Here is a 23036-nt window from a genome sequence, read left to right as displayed (position 1 = left end):
AAGTGAATTTGGCATCGCAGTGGTGGACGACCTCCTGTTTGTGATGGGCGGCCACGATGGGTTTAGGGTAACAAACAAGGTGGAGTGTTATGATGCGGGGACAGGCAGCTGGTATCGTGCGCAGGACATGAGCAGAGCCAGAAAACACTTCAGCTGCTGCGTAGTGCCTGCGCACCCCCGCATCATACAATACGCTTCACCTCGTTAGTCCCTGATGGCCACCAAGGAGGAGAGAAACCCATCTGCCCACAACAGCATGCCCAGTACGTAACCTCATTTGCACCCCCCACCCCGAAGTCATTTTCCATGGCCTCGCTAAACTCCTCCCACACCTGAGTTTTTGCCTCGACGACCGCCGAAGCCGCATTCCATCATTTCATCACCGCTGTCCACCAGCGGGTTCGGGGAATGCCGCCACAACAGGCACCGACCACCTTACGGCCACAGCTCCAGTCAGCCGCCTCCACAACGGAGGCATGGAACAAGGCCCATTCGGACTCAATGTCCCCTGCGTCCTCCAGGACATGGGAGAAGCTCTGCTGGAGGTCGGAGTTGAATCTTCTCCTGACATTGCATACTTAAAATAAAGTTCTCTTTTTCATATTATCTAGTTTGTGAAAGCGTCATAAATTTCCCATTTTGGATAAACGTTGTTCTCGTTTGACGGTTCTCTTCAGAAATTCCGCTGCAACCATCGGTGATTGCTAATTAAGCACTAAGGTTTTTCGTAATCAATTGAAATACTGGTTTAGTGCAACCCCTTCCCCTGGGACCTACAGTAAACATAGCCAGCAACTTGAATTTGGAGAAGGGATGTTACCTCTGCATTGATTACAGTATGTACTGTACACAATATTATATTGTGGGTGTCAGAGTTTGCGTGTGCGGACGGGCAGGCTGGCAGGAAGGAGGCAGGGAAGGACGAAGCAGGGAGGTAGAATACGGGGAAAACTGGGGTTTTATTAGGGGGAAGACGGCTATGGGCAGAACGGGACATGACAACAGCACTAACATCAGCTAACATCAATGACGGACATCGGACAGGGCAAGATGTGGACTGATATAGACAAAAGACATGGCAAAACGACAAGGTACAGCTAGGCATGATAGGGGAAGAACACGTGGATAATCAGGGGGCGTGGCACACAACGATCGTATGAGCCGGGCATGACAGTGGGTCTGTGTTCATAGTGGGGTACTGTAGGGTTCAATTTTAGGACCAGTACTGTTCCTAATTTACATTAATGATATTGACAGCAATACATACAGTAAACTGGCTACATTTGCAGACGACACCAGAGTGGGTGGCGTAGCAGATATTGATCTAGCAGCGGAGAGGCTACAACGGGATCTGGATTTAATTAGCGACTGAGCTGATACCTGTCAGATGAAATTTAACATACAGTAGATACATGTAAGATAATCATGCAGAGAGCAGAAATATAAAGTACTTGTATTTTATGGGTTCCACTGAAATAAAGGTAGCTGATTATGAGAAAGATCTCGATGTGTATCTTGATGCTTCTATGTCCCACTTTCGCCAGTGTGGGGAAGCAATAAAGAAGGCCAATAGGATGTTGGGTTACAAGTCTAGGTGTGTGGAGTTTAAGACAAGGGAAGTGATGCTACAATTATACACTGCTCAAAAAAATTTAAGGAACACTTTTTAATTAGAGTATAGCATCAAGTCTTTTAAACTTCTGGGATATTGATCTGGTCAGTTTGGTAGTGGAGGGGGTGATTAATCAGTTTCAGCTGCTTTGGTGTTAATGAAATTATGAACAGGTGAACTAGAGGGGTAACAATGAGATGACCCCCAAAACAGGAATGGTTTAACAGGTGGAGGCCACTGGCATTTTTTCCTCCTCATCTTTTCTGACGGTTTTTTCACTAGTTTTGCATTTGGCGACGGTCAGTGTCACTACTGGTAGCATGAGGCGATACCTGGACCCTACAGAGGTTGCACAGGTAGTCCAACTCCTCCAGGATGGCACATCAATACGTGCCATTGCCAGAAAGTTTGCTGTGTCTCCCAGCACAGTCTCAAGGGTATGGAGGAGATCCCAGGAGACAGGCAGTTACTCTAGGAGAGGTGGACAGGATCATAGAAGGTCCTTAACCCATCAGCAGGACCGGGATCTGCTCCTTTGTGCAAGGAGGAACAGGATGAACACTGCTGGAGCCCTACAAAATGACCTTCATCAAGCCACTGGTGTGAATGTTTCTGATTGTTTGGACTTCATGAGGTTGGCTTGAGGGTCCAACATCCTCTAATGGGCCCTGTGCTCACTGCCCAGCACCATGGAGCTCGATTGGCATTTGCCATAGAATCATACCTGTCAAGTATCCCGTTTTGGCCGGGAAAGTCCCGTAATTTACCCTTCTTTCCCGCCGTCCTCCCGTATTAGTATTTTCCCGTAAATGTCCCGTATTTTAACCTGCGTTATTAAAAAAAAAAAAAAACGTTACCCCCCCCAAAATCTGAGCTCTGTCACTAGCCTCGCGATAACTACCACCTGCAGTAGCCTACTACGCGGGAAAAAAACACGGGAAAAAAAGAAGAAAACAGACAGATGATGGACGCCAGGACAGAGAAGGAAGGCACTCCTGCCAAAAAACCAAAACCCTCGTGTAAATACCGCGATCAATGGGACAACGAATTAATTTTTCTGAAGAAGAGCAGGGTGGGGGACAGTCACGCGTTTCGTAAAATTTGTAACTGCGACTTTAGCATCGCACACGGGGGAAGGAATGATGTTGCCAGCATGACAAATCCGCCAAGCACAAGCGCCGGCTAAAGGCACAAAAACATGCCCAGGCGATGTCAGCATTCGTGACGAGAAATGCCACTGAGGCAGACCAGGTCACAAGTGCAGAGGTAAAAATGGCAATACTGTGTGCCAAAAACAACATTCCTTTCTCCTTCCATGATGACTTCAACAAGTGTGTAGCTGACATGTTCCCGGGGGGGGGACGCAACTGTTTCTAAAGGCATTGTTTGCGTTTGTTTTATTTTCTACCTACACAATTATTTTAGGTATACATACATATATTTTTCACAATAGAGAGTGCGTTTTTTTAAATAATTTATTGGGGGGGGGGGGGCATGTTCCCTCCGTCCCCCCCCCCCCCCGCGATTTACGCCCATGATTATAATGAATAATTGTGGGGTTTATTGCTTCCGTATGATAAGCGGTTTGGAAAATGGATGGATGGATGGGTGGATGGATGGATTATAATGAATAATTGTGGGGTTTATTGCTTTCAGGATAGGCTCTGGACACCCCGAGACCCAGTAAGATAAGCGGTTTGGAAAATGGAAATGGAAATTGTGGGGTTTATAGAAAAAAAACTGTGCTAGCGATTATAACTAACATGGAATAGGAAACAACAGCCCTCCACAAGTGAAAACCCAGATGAATGCTACTGAGAACTGTGTTAACACTGATAAAACTAAGAGTATTTTTTTAGTTCTGTGCAACATTGTTTTTTTTAAATGTAATAGTCAGCTTGAAGCATTTACCTTATTACGAAAGCAATGCCCCAAATTACTTAAACATTTTAAGTAAACATTTTACCATCCATTACCGTAAGGGTTCCCAGCCCCCGGTCAGTGTACCGGTACAGTCCGCGCTCAGTGCTCAGGGGGGGCGGGCTGTGCCTACCGTCCCGTTTATTACGGGTTCGCGCCGTATTAAAAAGAAAACTGTCTGTATTGTTCCGCATATTTTATCGTGGACACCCCGGCAAATTACACCGCCGTTTTAGGGATCAGTGACATTTTTTGAAGTTTGGGAAGATTTTACTAACCAAATAGCTGTCTATCATCATCACTTCGATATAAGAACACCTCCAATAAAAATAAAGACCACAAGTTTTAATGACATTAAAAACATGCAATAATTTTATCGACATGTACTACATTAGTATAGTATAAAAGAGAAAATAATCAAAGTTGCATAATATAATTTGAAGAATAAAACGAAATTTTGGAGAGCTAACAAACTGCTCACCTCAGTGCCATTTTCATTCGTAGAGTTTGCTGTGCTGCAAACGGTAAAGAATATTTACGTTGTTTCTATGGAAACTACTCCCACTGTCCGCTTAACATTAGTGTAATAGTACGTACGTTGAAACTGGCTAATGAGCTGTATACGCTACGTGCGTATTACGTCATAACTCGTGCGTAGAGTCCATTTTTCCGGGGAATGTCGAAGACGTACTATGTAGTTCAGATGTAGAAAGTTCTACTTTTCTTTTAAATGTTAAAGAAAGTTTCATAAAAACAAATTGTATAGCGAATGTTCAGTACAATAGGAAGCGTTATTTTGTTCAAGCAAATGGAGCCGAGGCATAATATTTAAAGGAATGTTATTCAAAGGTAATAAGCTTCCACCACACTGCAGCTTAAATACATGCGTAATGAGGCAAAATACCGCTTTCTTAAATTAATTACATGATACGTGAATGTCCTGCTTTGTCTTCCAATAAGGTAAGCTCGGTGGCTATAAACACTCATACATTTAGCTGATACAAATTAATTTTGTACTTTGGAAAAAAAAGTAGCTGATTTTGGCTTGTTGAGGCTTCCACATATGACAAACCACAAGATGGCACTGCCTGAGCATGCTTTTAGAAATGTACTGGAGTGCCACTAGCAGGCAAGCAAGTTACTTTGCAACTTCTAGAGCACAGCAATGGTGTTTGACATTCTGTTAGCTATATACGCAGGGATGGATATAACTAGTAAGCATTCAGCATTCAGCAACTGGTAAGTACGCATTCACCTTCAAAAGCGATATGTGCAGCAATCGGTTGTTGTAACAGTGTGAATTCGTACGTACTTTATGTGCATTTGCGGCGATATGAAAAGAAATTACCGTGCATTTTAACCTCTATTTTCCTTACTTCTTTATATTACGTTTTCTCTGCTTTATTTCAGTCAGTCTAACATATTGCGCCACAGCCTTCAACCCAAATTTTCATAGCAGACTTCAGTTAGGAGTACGCCTTAGTAATGATTAACCTGGGACTCACCAGGGAGGTGTGGGGGGATACTATTGTAAATTGCTTAGTTTTAACTATAACAGCCTTAATAATCCTATCAAACACAGTGAAATACTGCAATACCTTTATCGCTGAAGGGCTCGTATGATGCTCTTTCAAGAAACTCATTTTAAACCATCAGACGACAGGTGTGGATGGGCAGATTACATCTATCATTCTACAATCTTTCTGCTGTAGAGCAATGGATGTAACAATATTGTTGCATACATCTATTCCCTTTGTTCTTTGCATATCTGATGTGGATTCCCGATCCAAATGGGAGATCTGTCATAATTACTAGTTTATTGTTCATTACGCCTGTACTATTGGTTAACGCATGTGCTCCTAATTGTGATGATATTTTCTTTAAGCGTCTGTTCTCACTGGTACCTGATACCTCTAAATATCACCTTATCTTGGGGAGTGATTTAAATTGTCGCTTTAATCCAAAATTAGATCATCCATCCCCCAAGATAGCTCTGCCTTCAAAATCTGTCGAAATGATAAATTCTTTTACCAAAGAATTTAATGTGTCAGGTGTTTTCACAATTTTTTAATCCCACTCAAAAAGAGTATAGTTTTTTTCTCTGAGATTCATCACACGTTTACCCAAATTGACTATTTCTTAGTTGATAAGACTTCTTGCTCAATATCTGAGTAGCTATGATAAAATAGCTTTCTCAGATCATGCTCCAGTCTCCTCGAAAATTTTGTTAGAACATGGTGTCCTTGACGGTTCAACACTCAGTTGCTTTCCTTGTTGATTTTATTTCACAACAAATTGCCAATTTTCTTTCTTTAAATATATCTCCAGATGTATTTGTTTCCATATCGCTGGAAACCTTGCAGACTGATACCAGTGGGCAGATTATCTGATATGTAAGCAATGATAGAGAGCTGTGGAAGGAGAAGATAGCATATTTAACACAGCATGAAGCAGATCTTGACAATTGATATGTTTCTCCCTATCTGATGATGTTTATAAGGAGCATCTAACGATACAAGCAGAGTTTGAATTTCTAGTGTCTCAACATACTGCTGAACTACTGATGCAAACAAGGTCTCATTATTACGAGCAAATCCTCTAGAAATGAATAATGCATTCAAGTTTTTCTCCTCTCACTTGTTGTCTAGAGTTCAATAGTTTCTTTAGGGATTTAGCCATTCCTTCATAGGAATGTGTGGCTGTGAATGATTTAGATGTCACTATCACTCTCACTGTAACTGAACTGACCACCATGGCGGCTGCTTCGCAAAGTGGTTAATGTCCCAGACCCGATGGCTTTCCTTCCGAGTTCTATAAAAAGTTATGGCCCCAGTTGTCCTCTCTCCTATTGGACATGTTCAACAACCTGAACCTCTTGCCCAAGCTAATATTTCTCATGCTAAAAAAGGGGAAAGATCCTTATTCTTACACCTCCTTTCACCTAAAGGCTTATTGAATACGGACTAAGATCCTGTCCAAAGCACTGGCCCTTCAGGCTTGTTTGACCAGATTGAGGTCCTTGTCAGAATTTTGTTGGTGGTTCCAGTGTCCTCATGTGAAGCTGAGAGGAGCTTCAGTGCATTGCGCAGACTAAAGACGTGGCTAAGGGCTACTATGGGCCAAGATGGACTTAACAGTCTGTTAGTCTGCAATATGCAGAAAGACGAGCTGGACAACTTTAACATGAACAACATATGCCAAGAGTTTGTGGGGCCCAGTGATACCAGGAAAAACACATTTGGTACTTTTGTTTAGTGTCTATTCATTAATGTAAGTTTGCTTTAAATTGCAGATGTTTTTTTTTTTTGCATAGAACAGTTACTGTAAATCGATAATTTAATTGTTGATTTTGATACAAAACATTACTTATTTTATATCTTTTTCACAATAATAGTCATGTTTAAATTTTATTGTATGTTGATGGCTTGACCGTAAACAACATAACAAAAAATGCAATAAATAGTTTTGAAGAAAAATCTGCTTTGTCATTGAACCTGAGAAAAACTTTGAAAATAAGCATAATGACACAGTCTCCATGCTACAATAATAATGACAGAAATAAAGTTTTTCACTGTGGGGACAAATCTTCATAAGTACAATTTGACTGTATTATTTGTGTCCCCTTCAAAAATTGCTTATGAGAAATTTTATATCTATTGTCCCCCCCCTACTGTTAAATAAAATTTATGCCCATGATTATAATAATTATAGCAACTGTATTTTGTGTATGGTTGAAGATCTGTCTGGTCTTTATTCATTTAATTATCACTGTAAATAGCTGGTTAGCTATCTATCATTTACTCCTCAGAAAGCAAATTCAGACAGCGGTTGCCTGGATCAACACCCAGTACTGGGAAGCCTGGAACCTGTGTGACGAGGTGATCGACTGGGGAGACGGTGTGGAGGAGTGCTCACGAGCGACACCCCCACTGTCCAGGTTGGGGGGGATAAGGAGGGATTGGGAAGGGCTACTTGGGAAAATGTGGAGGTATCAGAAAGGGGCGTCCAATGGTGAGATGGAGGGGGCGGAGGCTGGTATGAATGGAATGCATATGGTAAATGGAGGTGAGGAGAATGGATGTGAGGTAAGAGTGAATGTGGAGGAGGTTAAGGGAGAAGGAGAGAAAAGTAGAGGGAATGCTTTGGGATCTATTGTGTCACAAGGAGGCAGATCATGGCTGGAAACCATTCAGGAAGAAGGATGTGAGGAAGAAGAAGAAACTGAGGTGGCGTTTCAGGAGGCACAAGACGCTGAGGTTGCCCAGTTGGACAGATGGTGTCCATGTGGCTGGTGTAAGGTGGGGTAGGAGGCTTCTGAACCATGTGTTAGGCCTAGTGCACTTATGGATTGTGCTTGTTTGTTATAATGAAATAAGCTTATAAACTAAACATAATATATTTTATAGGTACGTGTTTATATCAGTATCTACATGTAAAGGGAGCAGACACAGGAAAAAGGTATTGAAGACCCTTGATATGATATTGCTGTTTTTCTTTTAGATTCCAAAGTTAACCCTTTATTTAATTTATCCCTTTTCCCCAAGTAGAATAATGCATGTACTTGTAATCTGTATTATTTTGCTTTGGAGTCGGAAGTTCCAAAATCACCAGGCAAGTTATTCGATTGTATGTGTTTTAACTACTAGAAATATGTAAATGATAAGCCTTAAGATTTATTTAAAATTAATTTATTGTTTTTTTGTAAATTAAAAACAGGAACCCTCATGGACCAAGACTTGAGGGCATTTGTACAATCCACCTGTACAACTTTAACTGGTTCTGCAGTCTTTTTCTCCCCACAGCCTCTGCTTGTTCCCTTCTTCTCTTTCTGTCTTCCCTCCAGGAGAGCTCCTCAGGCATCTCCAGCCTGTAATTCCTGGGAAATGCCACCTGCCACCCATCCTTGGAAGCGTCGCCCATTCTCAGGATCTCATACATCACCATTCATCAGTCACAGCGCTTGCAGACATCTGGATAAAAGGAAAAGCCCATTTTTTTAAAACTTGCACGTTAAATTTTCCTCTAATTACCATTTTATTCTTTTAAATTTCATTATGTTTATTTACATTTAGTATGGATTAAGGCACAGCCAGCCTGGATTAAGGCATCACCAGCCTGGCATCAGACTCTCCGGACAATGCCAGCCCAGAGGGGGCTGACCTGGAGGACATTCCCCCAGAGGACATGGAGTGGGAGCCTCCAGGTCTTGACCTGAGTCCCACTCCGTGGTGTCAGCCCCGTGGCCAAAGTTTCCCCAGCCGAGGAGGCTATCGCCGCGACAACGGCAGGGTCAACGGAAATCCAGTCGTGGGCTGAGGTCCAGGAGGAAAAAACGAGGTTATGCTACCCAGACCTGCCTCCTGATCCAAGCTTGGTCCAAGATGGTCTTTCAGGTTATCCCATTCAATGATTCCCAAAAGGAACCACCTCCGGTCTCCTCATGGCGCTGGTACTGGCCTGTGCTTTTGTTTTGCAGGGTCCCTGGTTTGGTCCAGTTCCTGTCCTGCCTGCCCCTCGACACCCTCCGACTCTGCCAACCCCTCGCCGTCTACCGATGCTGTTCTTCCCTCGGCTGCCGCAGACGAGTAGAGCTTCTACAGACCCAGACAGGATTCCAAAAGCCCCCCTGGCCGTGACCCTTCTGCGGCACCCCGGAGCCCATCAGAGGCCCTGAACTGTTCACTTTACCTCCCATGCTACCTAGTGTCTTGCCCCTCCTAATACCTCAGTCTTTGGTCTGTAGTCTTGCTTCCCCGTGGCTCTCCCTGGTTTCACCTCTTAGCCCGATTTCACTGTTCCAGCCCCCACTCCAGTCACTCTTGCTTCCCGCTTTAGGTTCCCCTCTCTTGGCCATATTATTGTTGCACTGGTTCCGTTGCTTGCCTGTCTTGTCTGGTTGTGTCCTGCCTTGTCTGTCCCTGTGCCATCTTTGGTCCTTTTGATGCCCAATCCCTCCCTTTTGTCTCCTTCTACTGTGTCCTTTGTTCCCACTTACCCACTGACACCCACTGTCTGTCTTTTGGTCCATAGTCAGCATCCCTGTTGGATTACCTGGCCTGTCATGAGTTGTGTCCTGGGGGTTAGTCTCCCCTGTTGTCCTTGGTTTTGCCCTGGTCTGTGTGTCCCCTTAATGATGCCCTTGTACCCGGAGGGCACAGGATTGGGAGGGGGGCGTTTACTGTCATGTCTTGCCCATTTAGTCAACCTTACCCTCCAGTTCTCCTCCCTGATGAGCCACGCTTGGTGTCTATTAGTCTCACCCCATGTTCCTCCCCTTCTGTCAGTCACTATCAGCTTCCTTGTGTTTTCCCATTCCTTAGTCTGGTAAAGTGCCCAGTCCTATCTTCTCCAGTTGTGTCCTTGTCTGTTTGCGTCTCTGTGCCCAAACCTGCCTGTCAATAAAACTCCCCACGAAGGGGATTCTGCCCTACAGCTTGCATTTGGGTCCTACTTCCCACCGGTGACGTGACAGAGGAATACATGCTTAGTGCCAGGCAGAAATCTTTGATTTTGCATCGATATGGTGACTTGGTGAAGTTAGCTGATAGTTCTCTTGATTCCAAAGACATGATTCTTGTCTGTGCATTATGCATATCCAAAGTTAAGAGCTTCAGATTAATAGGTGCGAAAAACGCATCTTGCGTTTGTCGAGTTCGAAGGGTTAACTCACTGAATATTTATGTTACGCCGAACATGACTCATTGTCGTTTTGGACAGTAAGCACTTTATGTAATTCATCCATTGCTCCTTTTCCTTATGGTATACAGCCGCTTTATACATGTGGAGACTCACACACATTTTTTACATTCCATTACTTTCACACATTTTACTGTCATTGTACATCTCTTCTGATGTCACATTTATTTATTTGTTTATTTATAACCTGGTAACTGCACACTGCACAAATACAAATAAATGATGAATTACCAAAACCTTAAATACTGTACAGAAGGATAAACTCAATTATTGCTGAAAAAATCTACACACAGATATAAAAATATAATATTCCCATCAAAATCACACATGCACAGCCAAAAATGTAGGCAGTAACTATATACTGCTTTGCCAAACAGGTACAGGTATCAGACACACAGAACATCAACTTGTTCATTATACTCTTTGTTTATAAGATAACTGGGTACATCATCCAGCAGAAGGAAAAATAGGCCGACCATTTAAGACAGAATACATTCAGCAAACTGAATGTGACCTTCACTGCCAGACATGCAGCCTGTTAAAAGGTGCAGTGTTATACTGTACATAATATTTTAATTAAGGATATTCAAAGTTAATATAGTGTACTTTAGTGAACTTTTGTTACCTTCCTCACACAAATATGTGAATTTGTCCCATACTGAAAGAAATTACCCTTTATGCTCTCACCGATGTGAATTGGCACAAATTTCCACAGCTTTCTCACCACAGCCAGCCATTTTCTCCATAATCATAATCAATTCCAACTCCTGCTATTATTTCTTTCACTGCAGACAGAATGACGTGGCCTTCCATCCACTTCAGTCTCATTCATTCTGCAATATGGGTGCTTGTGGTTATTAAGCAAGCAAGCAAATGATCTATATTCTTCTGCAGTATCAGCACTTAAAGGAGAAAGTCAGTGTGAGAATAGGTGACTGCAGTGACTGTCCTTCCGTGCCATCAATGTGTGCAGGGAGTAAGACCAGAGTACAGACGCACAAAGCTTATATTTCTTGCTTTTCCCAAAAACAAGCTGAAAAATAAATATGTCCAGCTCTTGCCTGAGAACCGCTGCGATGTTTCTATTTCAAATACAAGCTCGAATCCATCCATCCATCCTATGTAACTGGGGGTCCGGCGTCGGCTGTCAGAGGGCTGAAATGGCAGACGCTGTTGGTAATCCAGGTCGGCTGATCGTAGATGGCAGTAAGCGCGCCAGGCATGACTCAGAGCCACGGAGGCGAAGCAGAGATCGGTACACAGGAAGACAGGAACACAAGGAGGGGAAAAACGCTTGCACGCTGCATAAACCACGAAGATCTCGCGTCTGGCCAGAAATAAGAGACTGAGAAGGGGAAGGTTGACCACAGATGGGAGGGGCGGGGTTCCAAAGCGGAACCACACCTCCTCAGGCACTTCCATCTCCTGCCAATATTCCTCTGTCCTTTATTTCCCTTCACACTGCACTCCTATCATGCTCCACAACCACAAACCTCTGAAATCTCCTACACTCTCTGCACTCGACTGACTCCTTACCAGCTTCTCTCCTGCCGCTGCCTGCACTCCTTCATGTTCTGTCGGCACCCAAACCACCTGCTTTGCTCGCCCCATCATTTCTCCCAGATCCAGCGTGGGCTGATTAAAAGCCACTGCTAAGGGGGGCTCCTCCTCTGGTGTGTTGTACCATTCCCACTACTCTCGTCCTCCGTATCTAAATGGCTACTCCCTCAGGGCCTAATATTATCCAGTCTGCTGTCATGCGCATCCCGTCTTTCTCTCGGCAAGGCAGCGGATCTATCAGCCGATCCCACTCATCCCTCACTCCAGGATCACTGAAATCTCCCATCGCAACTAACAACTGTATTTATCCTATTTCCAATTTAGCACATTGCTATATTGTTCCTGTATAAATGGTCTCCACTGTTCTAAGATTTCCCAAACCTTTCCAATAACTTCTTCTAATCTGTATAAGCTATACTATCCCTGCTGGACAACAACCTTTGTTGCAGAAGGGTGAACTGTCCACTGAGTACCTCTACTCCCCCTTCGTACATTTTATGTCTATCTGCAGCTGACACAAAGCATCTCTGCCTAACAAATTCACTGGGATATGCTCTGATGTTAGTTTAGACATATTTACATTTTTGGCCCCTATCTGAACTTTTACTAAACAAGATTCTGGAACATGCAGGTTGGACAGGTGTGTCCAGGCTGATCACATCTCCAGCACACCAGCTGAATCAGCTTGTTCCCCAGTCTCTCCGTGGTCTAGGATCATCAAATTTGTGAGTAAATGGGTGCCCTCTGAGGAAACCCCCATCCATTGTATATACTCTGTTCTAATTAGGGACCAGAGGCCAATTAGAGGCCTTGTTTTTTTGGCGGTGACTAACTCAATTTCTTCGTCAGCTCCCTCTCATGCTCTTCAGCAGAGTCCTCCTCCTCTCTGTACAAGTCAATAGCGTGGATCAGCTGCTCCTCAGGAATAGTAATAAGTCCCACCACTTGCCTTAGCCTGCTTCTCACTGGCTTCGGGAGCGTGTCCTGCAGTGCCCTCCGGTACAGACCTCTAAACACCGAATCCTGCAGGTCCTGCTCTGCCTCAGTGCTCCACCGCTTTTCTTGGGCTTGCAGATAGGCAGCTGGGCTCTCCCCCTCCTTTACGAGCTCCACCTTCATTTCAGCCACACTCAGTCACGGAGTCCCTGTCACCACTGCCAGCATTCTCTCCATTCCGTCTACCCCCAGGACACAAGCCTGAACCGCTTTTATGTCCCCCATCACCAAGAGCCGTCCCATAGTTTCCTCCTCAAATACTTTCATCCATTTTCCAGCTCCGTCTGCCAGGACTGTTCTGCCCATGACTCATACTGTGTCTGTGCTCCTTTCACCACCAGGGGGAGCATCAGAGTGTCCCTATTGGGAGTCTCACAGCCCTCCTTCTTCCCACTGTTCTATGATCTGCATTATCCTCCTCTACTCCTTCCTCACTATCCGTTTCTATCTCCTTCTCCTGAAACTGACTCCATCCTCTACATGGAGGGTTAGGGCTGTCCATCAGATGCATCAGCCCTTCTGCAGCCCTACCACTTGCTCCGCACCCCACGTTTATATCACCCCCTTTTTTCTTAAACCCACATGCCTGGCCTTCTATTATTATATCATTTCCTCGCAGTCTTTCCTTCACGGTCTGCCGCCACAGGTCGCTCACTTCCCTGTACCCATATGAACAACTTTCTTCATCCTTCTGTTTCTTCCCCTCTGAACTTTATCTTGCCCTCTATTACTGGAAAGTGGCCCTTAAATATCAGAGGTGGCCCTTCTACTAACAGATACAGTCCCTGATACAGAGGAAGTCGTAATTCCTCCTGCTCTGTTTTACCTTTGACTCCTGCCTGATTCTCACTCATCACTCTCTCATCACTTTCTGCTCTTTTCTCCAGGCCTCTCCCTTTGCCATAACCTCAGAACCTCCAGTTGCTCACTCCTTTTCTTGTTACACCTTTCTGTGTTCTTATTAGCCTTATAATACTTTATCAGAGTCTCCATCTCCTCACACACTGCCACATCCAGAAATATAGCAGAAATATAAAGTACAGATATTTTATGGGTTCCACTGAAATAATGGTAGCTGATTATAAGAAAGATCTCAGTGTGTATGTTGATGCTTCCATGTCCCACTCTCGCCAGTGTGGGGAAGCAATAAAAAAGGCAAATAGAATATTGGGTTACATCTCTAGCTGTGTGGAGTTTAAGTCAAAGGAAGTGATGCTACGATTGTATAATTCCTTGGTAAGACCCCACCTAGAATATTGTGTGTAGCTTTGGTCACCATACCTTAAGAAGGACATTGTTGCCTTGGAAAAGGTGCAACGTAGGGCTACGAGAATGATTCCTGGTTTTAGAGGAATGTCTTATGAGGACAGATTAGTTGAGCTGAATCTGTTCAGCCTCGAGCAAAGGAGACTAAGTGGGGGCATGATCCAGGTATATAATATTCTAACAGGTCTGGATGGCGGTGACATGACATACTAGAACTCGTGGCCACAAGTGGAATTTAGCGGGAGAACATTTTAAAAGGAATTTGAGGAAGCACTTCTTTACACAGCGTGTAGTTAGAGTATGGAATAGTCTTCCTACTAGTGTAGCGCAAGCTAAAACCCTGGGTTCCTTTAAATCAGAGCTAGATAAGATTTTACCAACTCTGAGCTGTAAGGTAAGTTTTCTCCAAAAGTACTTGATGGGCCGGATGGCTTCCTCTCGTTTGTAAATTTCTTATGTTCTTAAGGTTACTTTTCCTATAGAACAAGTCTATACATTGTCCTTTTATTAAACAAACTAAATAGCCTTATGCTATTTATCTTATTTACACAAAAGCTTGTCATTTTTGTCTCTACACAGTCGCGTATTTACTATTCTCCTCTGCTCTCTGTATTGCGCATGGCGGACTTCCGCCCCGATGCAGACAGGTGGGCACAGTCTCAACAGCGGACAGAGAGCGCGCGTCGGAAAATATGTCACGTCAACCATCTGAAAAGCAGACAAAAATATCTGCTGTGCCATATATCTGTGTATGACTCCTCAGATCTCCAGCCCAGTCAAAAGTTTCACTAATTATCTACTTCTTCCCTTGCATGTTTAGTCCTATACTGAACTTCCTGATCGCTACACCTTACTGTTGCTTTAAGTTTAAGATTCGTCCAAATTTTACAGTAACCTACCCACACTTATACTACAGAGAAAGTTTTTGCATTAAAGCTCGCAAATATTAAATTTCGATTCCACAGTTATGGCTTTAGATACCTAGGGATCCTGGTATATCATACTTACACAAAACTAATTATGGTAAATTACTATGTGAAATAAAGAATTATCTCCAAAGATGGGAAATCCTCCCTCTATCCTTATTGGGGAGAGTGGAGAGCATTAGAATGAACATACCACCTAGGCTTCTCTTTATGTTCCAGTCCCTGCCCATAGGGGTCCCTATATCTACATTCAAAACGCTCAATAAATGGTTATCCAAATTTACCTGGCAAAACAAAAGACCCAGGATTGAACTGAAAAGACTGTTAAACCCAAAAGAGAATACGGGTCCTGACTTGCCTAATTAAAAAAATTATTTCTTGGCAGCCCAACTTATATCAGTAGTGGTATGGATAACCCAGGACAGGGAGGTTCAGTGGGTGGGAATGGAACAGAGTATCTGCCCAAATTTGCCGCTGGACATAGCAATTATTTTTAATCAAGATACATGGAAAGTAAATAAAATGAATAACATTTGGATAGGAAACACTCTGAAAAGTGAGAGAGAGGCTGGGACGCCCTTCATCAATATCAAGAGCAATGAAAATTGCACAGAATGTTGATTTTTCTACCATCTAAATTAGATACAGGGTTTAAGACATGGGGAGAAAAGAGGTTTAACCAGTTGGATCAGTTGTGTGATGGAGGAGATCTAATGTCCTTCGAACATCTTAGAAACAAATGTGGCCTCCCAGTGCCCAACTGTTTTAGATGCCTACAGTCAACAAATATATTGTTTATATTAACAATTAAAGGATTGGTTAAAAAGAACATTATATCATATATTTATAAAATATTACAAAAAGAGTCAACAGTGTTGATATCAAAGAAAAATGAGAACTAGAGATGAATACTATCATTAACGATGAAGATTGGACTCATTCATGTAAAGAAGGACACAGAATAACAAACAGTCCTACATGGTGGGAATTTGATTGGAAAGTTAAGATGAGATACTTTAAGACTCCCCTTCTCACCTCTACGTTTGGCAACACCTCTAATCAGGGGTTTATTGGAGGGGTTGTGACCTGGTAGGAGACCACACCCACATTTTTTGGGATTGTCCAAAACTGTCAGAGTACTGGCAAAATATACAGGAAGAGATAAAAAATAAATGTTTGAACATAAAATTACCACTTGAACCAGCTCGTTTCATACTAGGAATTATGCCACAGAATATAGTGCATGAAAATAAGGTTGTATTACTGAGAGTTCTTCTTTTAATTGCCAGGTGGATGATAACAATCTCCTGGCTAAAACCCCAGCCCCCCACGACAGTACAATGGAAAGAAAGAGGAAAGAAAGTGCATAATATGGAATTTATAACTGAAAAATTGTTAACGAGAACAGAGTGTTTTGTGGAAGAAATTTCTCGAAGTCCGATGTTTAAGTGTTTGACAGAACTTTATTATTCGATGAGCTCACAGGGAACAGACACTCAGCAATCATGCGTCTTGTGTTCTGCTCCCCGAGCAACAAATTCATACATCTTTTATGGCCTAAAATGCGACAGTCATCTGACAAATCAAGGACAAATCGGATTTTTGGACATTCCAGTTACTTCTGCCTTTCAAGGTCCAGGCAGTTCAAAGAAAGTTTGGCCATCTGGAGATACCAGTTTCTTCTACGTTTTCAAGGTCCACCTATCAGCTTAGAACAAGTCTATCTATTTGGGACTTTTCCTTTTGCTATATTATTCTAGGACTCGTTGTTCTCTTTTTCTACATTTTATATTATCCAATACCATGCATTGATTTTATAATATCTTCTGCAACAGCTTACTTCTCAGGTCATGCCTTTGCTTTGACCTGGGTCTCTTGCTGAACAAGCAATATATGGCAAACATGTTAGTTCCTCTATAGAAAATAGAAATTTCTTACTTAAGCAGATTTGCATTCTTGTTTGATACATTCAATTAATGACAAGTAAATTACATTGTTTCAACCACTATGTGTAAATCAACAACACATTGTAAACTCAATTGTTAATTACTGATTAGGTAATGCATTTTGCATAATCATCTATATTCCATTATTGATTACTGATTAGCATAATCAAGAATTTTCTATCACAGTTTCTTTATTAAAAGGTTTCCAATCTGTAATTTTCTTTTTTCAACAAGACTTTTGCACAGTACTGTATATCTTAGAACATAAGAAATTTACAAATGAGAGGAGCCCATTCGGCCCATCAAGCTCGTTTGGGAAGAACTTAACTAATAGCTCAGCGTTGTTAAAATCTTATCCAGCTCTGATTTAACCATCTCTCTCAATATAATATTGGGATCATTTATTCTCTTCAGAGGCCTCCATAGAATAATGCATCCATCCCCTCACTTATGTTTAGACAGACGTATCCTAAGGCACCAGGGCAACAACAGTCAGAATAACAACAGAATCATCAATTTCACAGCTAGTTTTAAAAATTGCTTTAATGCAGAGTGATTACAGAAAAAAAGATAAGCAAATTAGGTAATATTAACAAAATTATTAAAACATGTAGAGTAATAGACATATTTGTCTTTCAGACATATTGTGCTTTTTTAAGAGCAGAAGGGATACATTAAATCAGGATTATATTTTGTTTTTAATGATATATATATATCCATCCATTTTCCAAACCGCTTATCCTATTGGGTCGCGGGGGGTCCGGAGCCTATCCCGGAAGCAATGGGCACGAGGCAGGGAACAACCCAGGATGGGGGGCCAGCCCATCGCAGGGCACACTCACACACCATTCACACACGCATGCACACCTACGGGCAATTTAGCAACTCCAATTAGCCTCAGCATGTTTTTGGACTGTGGGGGGAAACCGGAGTACCCGGAGGAAACCCCATGACGACATGGGGAGAACATGCAAACTCCACACACATGCGACCCAGGCGGAGATTCGAACCCGGGTCCCAGAGGTGTGAGGCAACAGTGCTAACCACTGCACCACCATGCCGCCCCCGATATATATATATTATTTTTTTAAATTTACATCATTATAAATGAGAACTATAAGTGATTGCTAATTACTGTTAACTAATTTCCTGTATGATCTTTCTCCCCTTCAGTCTTAAAACGGTGGCCGGTTATCCTATTTGTTCAGCTCCAGCCCAAAAAGTAGACTGTTCAGAACCATGGACAGTGACCAGTGTTACTGTGACATCTGGTTCCTTCATTGGCTCTATATAGTTTTCTAGAAATAACTAAATGCCTCTGATGTACAAATTTCCAGCCATAGACTTGCTTCCTATATGACGAGAAGATTTTATTTTTACTCAGACTAAGAAGCTATAGATAATCAGCTCTGCATGCGATCTCCCCTTTACTGCTCGAGCAGGGCTCATGCACATCAACAAATGTCAAGGCAGCAAGTGCATACAAACAACTTCTCAGGACAGTTATAGGGCCTTCAGGAGGAGTCAAACTGCTGCCTCATCCAGAGATACCATTGTCTAAGACTTGCACTAAACCATTCTAAGCACTTGGGCGTATTTAGTGTCAGAATCCATCCCTGACTTGTCCTGTTCTCTCTTGTTTGTTCCCATTTGGCCAGCACATGTCACTGGTCATCCTATTCTCTCCTCTGTCTTGTAGCTCCTTAGCTCATAGTGTGTTTGCCTGCTGCTCGGGCTGCCATGTGGCTTAGTTTGACATGTGATCAAAATTTAGAGTAAACTAATACATGAAAGCTTGCCTTAAAAAAAGATCAATGGCAGAACAGGGGCTCTGAACGCAGTCTGCATTAATAAGGAATTAACCATTTCTCTCAATATAAAATTGGGATAATTATTCTCTTCAGAGGCCTCCATAGAATAATGCATCCATCCCCTCACTCATGTGTATAGAGGCATATCCTAAGGCTCCGGCAACATCTTTCAGATCAACAAAAGCATCAACAATTTCACAGCTAGATTCAAAACATACTTTAATGTACAGTGATTGCAGTAAATGAAAAAGAAATTAGGCAATATTAATTCAATTATTGAAATGTGCAGATTAATAGTCAGAAATTTTATAATTTTACATCATGATGAATGAGAACTATGCGTGATTACTAATTACTGTTACCTAATTTCCTGTCTCGACTTTTCCCCCCTCATTGTTAAAGGTAATTATATGGTAATTATATTTTCTGCACTTGAACCGAATTTCAAAATAAATGACACCTGGGTGACCCAGGTTCGAGTCTCTGCCTGGGTCACATGTGTGTGGAGTTTGCATGTTCTCTCCATGTCGTCGTGGGGTTTTCTCCGGGTACTCCGGTTTCCCCCCCACAGTCCAAAAACATGCTGAGGCTAATTGGAGTTGCTAAATTGCCCCTAGGTGTGCATGTGTGAGTGAATGGTGTGTGAGTGTACCTTGTGCCCATTGCTTCTGGGATAGGCTCCAGACCCCCCACGACCCAGTATGATTAGTGGTTTGGAAAATGGATGGATGGATACACCTGGGTCTATTAAAAGAAGGTGATGCTGCCTGAATCACCAACCAAGGCTGGGAGGAAAGGGAGGAACACTAGTCAAATGAAGGAAGAAAGGCCACAGTATCTCATGGTCACGAATACAAAAGTCAGGGAGTGTTATGAAGAAGACACCACACTTAAGACCATTGGTTTTATGCAGTGAATTACACCAGAGAGAGTTTTTGCATTTTAGCTGTGTCATGTAACATTCCTCAGACTTCATTTTAATGTTTTCTTCAACGCAACAAAGTCCCACGGTAACAAAAGCGCTGTAGTCTGGATCGTTAATTGCAATGTGGGGAGTGCAGACCAGCTGGGGTGGGGGATCGTGCTCAGTCACGGTAAAAGGCAAACGGGTAAATTGTGAATACGCCCTTAATCTAACTACAGTTTAACGTTGTTCCACATACCAATATCACTACGTATCGGTATCGCAAAACAAAATTTAAAATGTTAAGATTCTGTCATTCTGAAAATCTGAGTATTTAAGACATTATGTTCCATAGCGATTTGTGGAGATAAATACCCTCGGACAGTAGCGTTCATTTCACAATTAAATCTCTTTAAGTCATTGTTTTTTGTTAAGCAGGATGAATGTGTGATTTTTAATTAATAAACCTTTAAGGGTTATATGCTTATGCTGTTGTATACTGTTCTCGGTGTTCTAATTATAGAATAATATATAGAATAATTATAAAAGAGCTATAATTATTATGATGTTATTATTTAATTGTGTGGGGCGTGTTGCTCGATTACATTTCACTCATCGGCACGTGGGACGCTGCCGTTTTGAAAGACGCGGCTTCACTTGTTTTCTGCACCAAGGTGGGTTGCCATTCTGCTCCCATTTTATCGGATAATTTATCTTATTGTTTAGTATTTTTTCAAATTTGCATGTATATTAAAATATGTTTGATGAGTAAAGTCAGTATATTGCTTTTAAATAAAGTGATTTTGTTCCGGGCTACTATGTTAATTATGTTTAAATTTTATGCGCAAAGTGTAGTTGACATTTAACTTTTCCGCGTGCGCTTTCCTGCGTTTAAGTACATTATTCCGCTTGCTAGTGAGTAAATTAGTTCATTTCTTTTAAATAAAGTGAACATTGTTGTGGGGTGCTGTGTTGGTTAAATTTAAATTTCATGTGCAAGTCGGCTAGTTTCCTGTGCCGCAAAGTCTAGGTGATATTTCACTTTTCCGCGTGCGCTTTCATGTTGCATTCTACTGCGGATGCGGGTGGTTGCGCTCGGTGCTGCCTACAGCAATGATATTCCAGCAGACCAGGAGAGGGCAGATGTATTGCAAGAAACACAAATAAAAGTAGTGAAGCAAGTCCTGTAAAGTTTGTTTGGTAACTAAAATCAGTATATTGCCATTTAGTAAAATTTTAAATTGTTCCAGGCTTCTGTTTTGATTATATCTAAATTTTATGTGAAAGTTAACTAGTTTCCTATGCTATAATGCAATTGTTCATTGCGGAGGTGTCAGTGCAGAACTGTATTCCATGTGCCAGGAGTGACTGACAGCTCCATTGTATTGCCTGTATGTTGTTTTTCCTCATTCAGATACAGATGAATTGCAAAAGCTGTCAGCTGGAGCAACGCTGAACAGGAGAAGCGGTTTCAGAAAATGGATGAATATCCCCAGAGGTGTGAGTTAACAGTTTTAACCACTGCATCACTGTACCATGCCCATGTATAGGATATGTAGAAGAACCTGTTGCAGTTATCTGATGTGTGTGTTTTTGACTCTCCCTGCCGGCCCCTGGAGGTTTGGGCTTCCCCTTTGAGTCTGGTGCCTCCCAAGGTTTCTTCCTTCTAGGGAGTTTTTCCTTGCCACTGTCGCCTATGGCTTACTCACTGGGGGCTTTGGGTGGGGATGTTGTAAAGCGCTTTCACACAATGTAATGTTGTGATAACGTGCTATACTTTGTTGTGTAATTTTATATTTACTCACGCAAATAAAAAATTGTTTGATAACAAAAAACACTTGTTTCATTCTTTTTCCCTGCGAACATATCAGTCACTTCCCTCCTGCTCCTGCATTCAAAAATGAAAGTTTGTCCTGCACTGCACTTTATTGCTGTGGGTTCCACAGGAATGCAGACCTCTACTTTGGTGTAATCCTGCTGTTGTTGTAGATGGTCTGCTCGCACGCTTTCACATTGTGCACAAGCAGTTCTGTTTCTGTATCTCTGTAGAGAAGCATTCTTTTCTTCTGCCTGGCAAATCCATCATTATAATAGCAATCCACCTAGCGCACCTAGCTCTTAAAGAAAATGTTTGAAAAAATTAGTTTATAGCATGTTTACACCATAAAAACAGCAGTGACTGAGTACAACCCTTGTGGACCAGGCGCCTGGCTTTGACTATTTTTCTGCCATTAAACTAGCAAACGTGGGTTGGCCATGACGTAAAATAACTTGTGCCTTTGTTAAAAAAAAGTCTTGTGTGTTGTAAAGTGAGGTATGAAACAGATACCAGGCCGCTTCAGTGAGGGTCAGCGTAAGTTTTATTAATGTGATTTTGCGGTTTAAACTGTTTCATTGGAATCAATCCAACCAGCAGCATGAAGACTGCAAGCCAAAGAAGTGGGACGATGCATGAGAAGAACAACTCAGTCAATCCTCACGTCTCCTCTCTCCTCAGGCGATTGATGGACTCTGAGCATGAGACATGTACAAAAGATGAGGACTCTTCTCCACTACTCAAATGGAAATTGTTCTTAATCTTTTATTTATACCTTTTGCTTATACCGTAAGATTTAGGAACACACTGAAAAAGATCAACTTTAATACATTTGAAGGTTGAAGTTATTGGAATTTGTTACGGCTGATTTAGTGGAATATGATTTTGGACCAAACTGTCAAAAAATGTGGAATGAAAATGCAGTTTAATGGTTGAATCCGTGGCTTGCCTAACTTTTTATAAATTGCACACACATCCAGCATTAAAGTGACAGGGAGGTATTAGACCAGAGTTGTTGCATTACATTAACACAGACCAGCAAAAAATATAACATTATTCTAACATTAATGTAATGTTGTTCTGAATAGATTTCTATGTCCAGTGCTGATTTCAAATTGGGCCTTTAAGCCTAGAATATGGTCAGTTTTAAAAATACTTGACTTTGTTGCAACTCTGACTAAGTTGAATTCCATCAAGTGGTTAACGGGTGTGAAGATTATCCTGAAATTTTCAAGTTAATGTCATTCCAGTTAATGTGAGTTTGTTCTGTGTGGGTCTCTGTCTCAGGCTGTCATTTTCGTCTTAGTCTCATTTAAACCACTTAACAATATGCATAGATTGCATAGCTGCAAATGTAAAATACAAAAATTTACTTGGAAAGCATTCTACAACAACATTCAGTACTGTGGAGTATTAGTATTTATTGCCAATTCCAGTTGCTAGGTAACTTCTATATTTTGAATAGAATACAAGATAATATTTTAAACTAGATTACAGTTAATTGTTATTTTTCTGTTTAAAAAAGACAATTGCTGTAATTTACATAGGACAAAACCTTTAAACGACATTTTGTAATTATTTTC

General features: G+C 41.9%; 1 long non-coding RNA gene across 1 annotated transcript in view; it reads left to right on the top strand.

The window, feature by feature from the left end:
• Nucleotides 1-4197: 4197 nt before the first annotated feature.
• The window catches only part of LOC125725108 (uncharacterized), a 181598-nt gene continuing 162759 nt past the window's right edge, over nucleotides 4198-23036 (top strand). The window contains exon 1 of the long non-coding RNA XR_007387336.1: nucleotides 4198-4381. This is a non-coding gene — a long non-coding RNA (uncharacterized LOC125725108). The remainder of the gene's footprint in view (nucleotides 4382-23036) is intronic.

Source organism: Brienomyrus brachyistius, unplaced genomic scaffold, assembly GCF_023856365.1.
Source record: "Brienomyrus brachyistius isolate T26 unplaced genomic scaffold, BBRACH_0.4 scaffold61, whole genome shotgun sequence".
Taxonomy (NCBI): Eukaryota; Metazoa; Chordata; class Actinopteri; order Osteoglossiformes; family Mormyridae; genus Brienomyrus; species Brienomyrus brachyistius.
This window is presented reverse-complemented; position numbering and strand designations above follow the sequence as displayed.